Here is a 7,333-nt window from a genome sequence, read left to right as displayed (position 1 = left end):
ACTTCACATTAATTTTCCACATAGGAAGAGATATTTGGAACTCTCTGTACAATGAATAATATAAATTAAAAATACATTAATGTTTTCTCATATTTGCCTCAGATTTGTTTAAAAGAATCATGAATTGCATGAAAATTTTAAATTCCCTGTTTTCTTCCTATACCTTTTTTTCTTTTTCCATTCCCCCAAATGTCAACTTCTCTTAATTTTTATTCTTTTAATTTATGTGTAAATGTATGAAAATGCATGTGCATATATATTTGTATTTTTTATTTAGAAGAATGATATGACTTTATATGCATTTTCTTGGAAAATCACTTTTCATTCAACATTATGTCTTTGAGGTAAATATAGATCTATTTCATTAATCTAACTGTTGTATTGAAGCCTATTGTATAAATATAAAACTATACGTAACAGTGGATTACTATTTATTTTCCTACTGATAGACATTTAGATTGTTTCTAATTTTTCACTCTTATGAACAGTGCTACTATAAATATTCATTTTCTTGTTTCTTGTACATATATCTGAGGGTTTCTCTGGGATATACCCATAGGAGTAGAACAGCATAAGGATGTGCATTTTCAGTTTTACTGGATATTGCCAAATTGCCCACAATCATTTGTACCAATTTACACTTCCTCCAGCATCATATGAGAATTCTATTCCCAGACATGTTCCCATTCCCTTGATAGTGTAACCCTTTCACATTTTGTTAATCTGATGTGCATGAAATTATATTCTCTTACTTAAAATTGCATTTCCCTGAGTAATAAGGCACTCTTCCTTGTTGCTTAATCTTAAAAAAATGCATTCATTTCTTAAAAAAAAAAAATTTACTCCACTGCTGATTTACCTTCACTTGGCTCTCATGGTAATTTACACGCCTCTCTAGTATAGATCTCTCCATTTTGCCCTTGATCTGTGTGGTTCCCCCACTGATTCCTGAAAACCTCCAGGATAACATCTGTATCATATTTATTCTACCTAGGTGCTGGTTGGAGTTGAGTAAATGCTCATCGAATTTAAATGCAAATAAATATTTTCCTTTGCTTTTAAAATGTATGTGATTTTGATTATTTTCATTACTTATTTACAAATTTCGACTACCATTTTGCCGTATGATTTTTGTAGTTTTTAAAATAAAGTAAGTTAATACCTCTTTATGTGATCCCAAATTTTGAATATCTGCTTATTGGAATTATCATTTGCAATGGACTTCTGAAACAATGTTGTCAAATTCTATTTAATTGCATATGAACTTAATTACAGAGGGGCGTTTAATGTAATGAAAGTAATGATCTTGAGAAGTCATCATTTAACTGGAAATCAATAACATAAATTCAGCTCTTTGGAATTGTAACACTATATATTCAGTAGTATATTTTCACAACTTGAATGGCCTTAAGGTTCAATTACAAAAAAGATGTGTTTAGCAATAAGAGTTAACTGCTTATTGAGACTATACTGTGGCACACTTCCGAGTGCTTTCTATGATGTGTTTCACCCTTGTAATAACCTTGGTTGTTAGTACTAGTGTCAGCATCATCCTGATGTTATAGATTGGGAAGTCAAGGCACAGAGTGGTGAAGTAACTTGCCCAAGGTTATAGAGCTGGGACTTCCATCCAGGTGGTCCTCCTCCAGGTCCTGCACTTCCTCCCACTGTGGGTGATCAACTGATGCCATGATGGCAATCAACCATGAGGAAAAAAACTAGCTACACCGCTCTCACTTACCACATGTCTGTTTTGTCTTTTGCTTGGTTTTGATTATGATGGAGTAGACATATTGATTCTATATCCACTGAGTGAAAAGTTGGTCAAGTTTTAAACTGTGAGGTGAGAAATATTCACAAATCCAAGGTTTGTAGTAATACTGAGATATTTTAATAAAATCTTCCAGTGGCTTCTTCTGAATTGCATCCTTAGAACACCATGTGCCTTTATGGACCACATAGTGAGAGCTGCTCTGTCCAATATTTATTAAATGAGCTTTTCTTCCAGGAATATATGGGAGTCCACCTCAGTGAAGTAGCTGTGAAAAAAATCATCTTCAGTGAACAGGAAGTAATCATAAGACATAAATTAGCAGAGGAAGTACCGACAGGCAGGAAACGTTGCTGGGGAGCGGGTCCAGGGCCTCCAGACCTGGACCCTGATAAAAATAGAGAAGTTTTCTGGGGGGGAAATAAAATTTAATTTTTTTAATAAATAAAGTTTTGTAATAAAATATTCAAAGAGCAGCTCCTCTGGCAGCTTCTAGCCCTAGTGTGCTGAACTGGGATTAGCCCAGAGCAAAGTTTTAACAGTTGCCTTCAGATTAATTAACCACATGATGGCGTACCTGGATGCTTGGGCATAAATTATGCACGAAACACACCCTGGTTTTACAAAGATGAAGTGTTTCATTACATGTAGCAATCTAATATGCTCCCCAAATTCCTAGACTTATTTGCTCACACATGAGAGTTTAAGGGTGCATGCACGTGGAACAAGCATAGGATTAACTGACATGTAAGGATTTTTTACAAATTCTACTTATTTATATCTTTTAAGAAAACAGGTGGGAGCATTTTGTTACCCCATTTTACTGGTTAAAAATTCAGGCTCAAGAAGATGCTCATTTATAACACCCTTCCTCTCATTTTAGACTGTCTTTTCAAGTGACTCACACATGTTAAGTAAGCACTGTCAGTGTTCTGTACTTTCAATCCAGCAATCCTTACCTCCTCACTTATCCCTCTGGGGAAAAACAAAACAAGCAAAACCAAACTGATTATTTAGGAGCCATCCTCTCAGCCCTGTGGAGCTTTGGAGAGACAAGGAAAGAAGGAAGCTAGAGAAACTCAACAGTTCAGAGGGGTCCAGCCAGACTGTTCTCCAACCCTTAGTTTACTAAAAAGAAAAATCTTGCCTCCTTTGGTATTGACATTTTTCTTTTCTTTTTTTGGAGCTCAGAATTGGAATTAAGATCATGTAAATTTCATGATTTCCTTCATAATAAATTCATGGGTTTTATATGCATGTGTATTCATGTATATCCTCCAAGAGCAAACAAGCCAACAAAGTCCCTCCTGCCCCTTGACCCCAACTCTCCACCCTGCCCTCCCCACCTCTCCTCACCCCCCTTCCCTCCCACGGAGTCACACCACACCTTGCCCACCTTGCCTTCCCTCACATTCTCCTAAGTTCCTGTTTCCCCCAAATGAGGAGCAGATATCCAGATAGAAGATCTTTCTACTTAGGAGAAAGATTTTAAAGAGCAATGCTCATGTTTATCAAGAATTAAACAATTCATTTAAAAGTGAATTTTACAGTAATGTAGAATGTTAACCTCGAAGTTTTCTGCCCCCAATCAGTGATGTTTAGAGTCACATTTTTATAAATATTTGATTAGCTGTATAACTTTATAAAAAATAATTTATTACACTTACACAGCTTTCTGAGTATTTAAGAATTCTGGTCGTATTTTATACTTAAACTCACCTACTTAACATGATTACCTAGAGAGAATTATCTTTTGAAAGTGTAGCAAAGCAAAGTAAAACCCATTTGCAAAACATAAAAGCAGAAATAGATGAACTTTCCTAAAGCATTATTAAATATTGTTGGGGATAGGTGGGATGCGTGAAGCAATTTGAAAACTTTTAATAATTAAACTATTGGGTTGTCAGAAAAGTCATGATGAATTTTTGCAACGAAAAACATAGAAAAAATACGTCATGACTTTGCTGACAACCCAATAGATTGTAGAATGATTTTTAAGAAACTAGGGGTAAAAACAAAAGAGCATGAAAGCTGGTTTTATAAAATAAAATGCATGCAATACTTTGTTAGAAAAGAATTAACTGGCTGATCCATGAATATAATCATATTGCATGTATGCATAGTACATCTATGTACATACAGACAGACCGATCTCTTTCAAATAGTACCGCATGGAACACAATTACAAATTTCTGAAATATTAAGAAAACTCGAACTGCTGAGATAAGTCCAAAAACAGACCTGTCATCATCAAAGAGCAAGTTTAAGGGAAACCTATAACCAGTCATGGAGGCCGCCTCCTCCGAAAGATAGTCAGGACTTTTACTAGCCGTGTTAAATTAGTCTGGCTCAACTGCCATTCTCTAGTTTAGTGACAGAACTCATATATTTCAGAATCACAAAATATTACTACCCTGAGACAGTAGTTCTTTGAATTCCTTAGTCCCTGTACTTTACTTTCATTTTCTGTAGTTGGCGCTCATAAATGATTGATTTCAATAAAAATGAGATATCAACTGACCTATCCAAATATCTATAATTTAAAAAAATAAGTCCCGGGCCGGCTGAGTGGCTCAATTGGTTAAGAGCTCTCTCAAGAGTTTGAGCTCTGAGCAACAGCAGTTCGAGTCCCAGCCCGAGCTGAGCAGCCGCTGAGCTGCCAACAGGTGGCAGGATGGCTCAGCTAANAAAAAAAAAAAAAAAGTCCCTAAGTTTTCCTTTGTTTTATAATTGCTATTTTCCCCCTTTCATATTTGGATCAGGTGATTTGAAAACAAATAACAGTCTCCAGGTTGCTAAATATTCACCCAAACAAGGTTTACAGTCATTGTCAGAACCTCCATGGCAAAACAATTACTAAGATTAAAGTCCAAATAGAAATGAGATAAAGAATGATAATGCTTTTGTTATAACTGTAAAACTAAAATAATCCCTTGCTTTTCACCCTGATATAGAGTTAGCAGTAGGAAATACAGCAGAACAAGAAAAAGTGGTTTTTATTTGCCTGTAGGAACAATGTTGATATTAGGTGTGTTATTAATTAAGAATCTAATATGAAATAAAGCACATATGATAAGTTCTCATTTCCATAAGTGTGCATATATATACATGACTCTAAATGTCTATAATAAATTCATATATTAATATAATTCTCCAGGGTTCATAAAATATGTGTAACGATTGCTTCATTTTCATTATATACCATGGCTCAATATCCTACAAATGTATGTACATATTTTTTTAAACATGCAACTTTACTGTATCGTTCTTTGTTATAAACTAATATATTTTTCTTGCGTATTAGAGATAGATGTAAATTCTTTAATGATCCTTCCATTGAGAGGTGGGACAGTTTTCCTCCCCTTTGAATTGGGGCTGGCCTGTGACTATTTTGTTGTACCCAGTGCAGAGGAAATGATGTTATGCCGGTTCAGAACTGGCAGTTTCCTCCTCAATCTCTTGGGAACTTAAGCTACCTTGTAAGAAGGCTGACTACTTGAAAGACAAACCACATGGGAAAAATCCTGAGAATCCTTGGGAAAAGCTGAGCCTAGCTGAGCCTAGTCTTCCAGGCAACTCCAGCAGAGTAGTAAGCATGGGAGTGAAGACATCTTCAAGTCTCTAGTATCCAATATAGAAGCCACCAGCCACATGTGGCTATTGAGCACTCAAAATGCCAATAGTCCAAACTAAGATGTGCTTAAGAGTAAAATACATATTGGATTTCAAAATAATATATGAAAAAAACATTAAAATTTTTCATATTGATTATATGTTTAAAAAAAGAGGAAGACCAAATATGAGGTGGATTGACTCCATAAAAGAAACCACAGGCATGAGTCTGCAATAGCTGAGCTGGGCTGTTAAGGACATGACATTGTGGATATCACTCATTCATAAGGCCACCAGGAGGTAGAGCAGACTCAATGGTACATAACACACACATTTTAGTTATGTTGGGTTAAATAAAATATGCTATTAAAATGAATTCTACCAGGGGTGCCAAAAATATATATACACATGACTTGTATTCATCTTTTGTTATTGGTATATATTGAGTATTACAATTTTAATACAGGGTTTTTTCCCTTTCTTAAAATGTGTATACGTGTTTTTGGCACCCTCTGTATTTATTTAAATTTTTAAATGTAGCTATGAGAAAATTTAAAGCTATATGCATATATGTAATTGGACATCACTGCTCTAGAGACCATCCCAACATCAGCTGAAAACTACTAGTTGATGTTACATGAAGCAGAAGAACCATTTAGCTAAGCTATTCTGGAATTCTTAAACCACAAAACCTGTGAGATATAACAAAGTGGTTGTCGCATTAAGCTACTAAATTTTGGAGGAGTTTGATACATAGCAATACATAACTGAAGTATTTATACATAAAAAATGTTAAGTGATTGGTAGCAATTATGCTCAGTCTTTTAGACTTTAGAAAGAAGAAATGTAGTTGGTCTAAATATCATTTTTGCAATTATGGTCAAAGAATTTTAACCAAATGCCTTCCTTTTCTCTAAATTAATTATTTGTAGCAAGTATGGAGCCTCAAATTTACTGAATGTTTTAAAATTTACTCGTTGAAAAAAGCAGCTCACTACTTCTTTTTGTTAACAACTAAAGAGCACACATAAGTTAGAGAAATAAAGCACAGAAACATAAAACCAGTATTTTAATTAAACAACCTGAAATAAACAATGTAGGGGACCTCACTGTTTCATTTATTAGTTTCATTATTTGTATTAATATTTGCAATAATCAACCAAAATGTAAAAAAATCATTGCCCAAGCTTCTTAAGTAAAAAAGACCCAGATTAATGCTTGTAAATATAAGTTATACTATTTTCTAGTTAGGTTATACTAAGCAAGTCACGTAGCTTCTATAAACCTCAGTTTTCTCAATTATATAATAGAAATGATAACATCAATTACATATTAGGATTATTCTGAGGGTTAAATATATGTAAATCACTTATCTCAGGGCTGGGAACAGAACAACATTCTAAAAGTGGGAGTTCTAATAAAGATACACATAGAAATTGTATATAAAAATCACATATTTATAATGTAATTGTGATAACTTTAGTTATTGTGAGAATGTCATAAACTTGACTACCTCTTATTCAATTCTTATTAAACAATTGAAGAATCGTACATGATTCCTATGGTGCTCAACAGGTGTCCGGCAACTAGAGACCTCTGGGGCCACACGGTGCAAAGCATCCTACAGGACAGTAAAAATTAAATTACTTAACCATGGAGGGCCGGCAGAGTGGCCCGATGGTTAAGAACTGGCTTGGGACGCCAGAGGGCACCGGTTCGGATCCCACATATGAGGGCCAGTGACACTGCCCTCTACTGCTAAGATGCTGAACAACAGTTTGACTTGGAGCTGGGCTGCTGTGAGTTGCCAGCGACTGGCAGGTGGGTTGCCATGGGCTACCATTTGTAGCCAGCGTCCAGAAGCCGGCGACTGATCTGCCTCACTTGGGAAGAGCGCAATGATGGTGCCAACTTGGGCCAGTGAAGCAACGTCCTCCACAACTAGACTGA

The sequence above is a fragment of the Hipposideros armiger genome, unplaced genomic scaffold (assembly GCF_001890085.2).
Source record: "Hipposideros armiger isolate ML-2016 unplaced genomic scaffold, ASM189008v1 scaffold_575, whole genome shotgun sequence".
Classification (NCBI taxonomy): domain Eukaryota; kingdom Metazoa; phylum Chordata; class Mammalia; order Chiroptera; family Hipposideridae; genus Hipposideros; species Hipposideros armiger.
The sequence above is the reverse complement of the archived record's forward strand: the minus strand, read 5'-3'. Positions refer to the sequence as shown.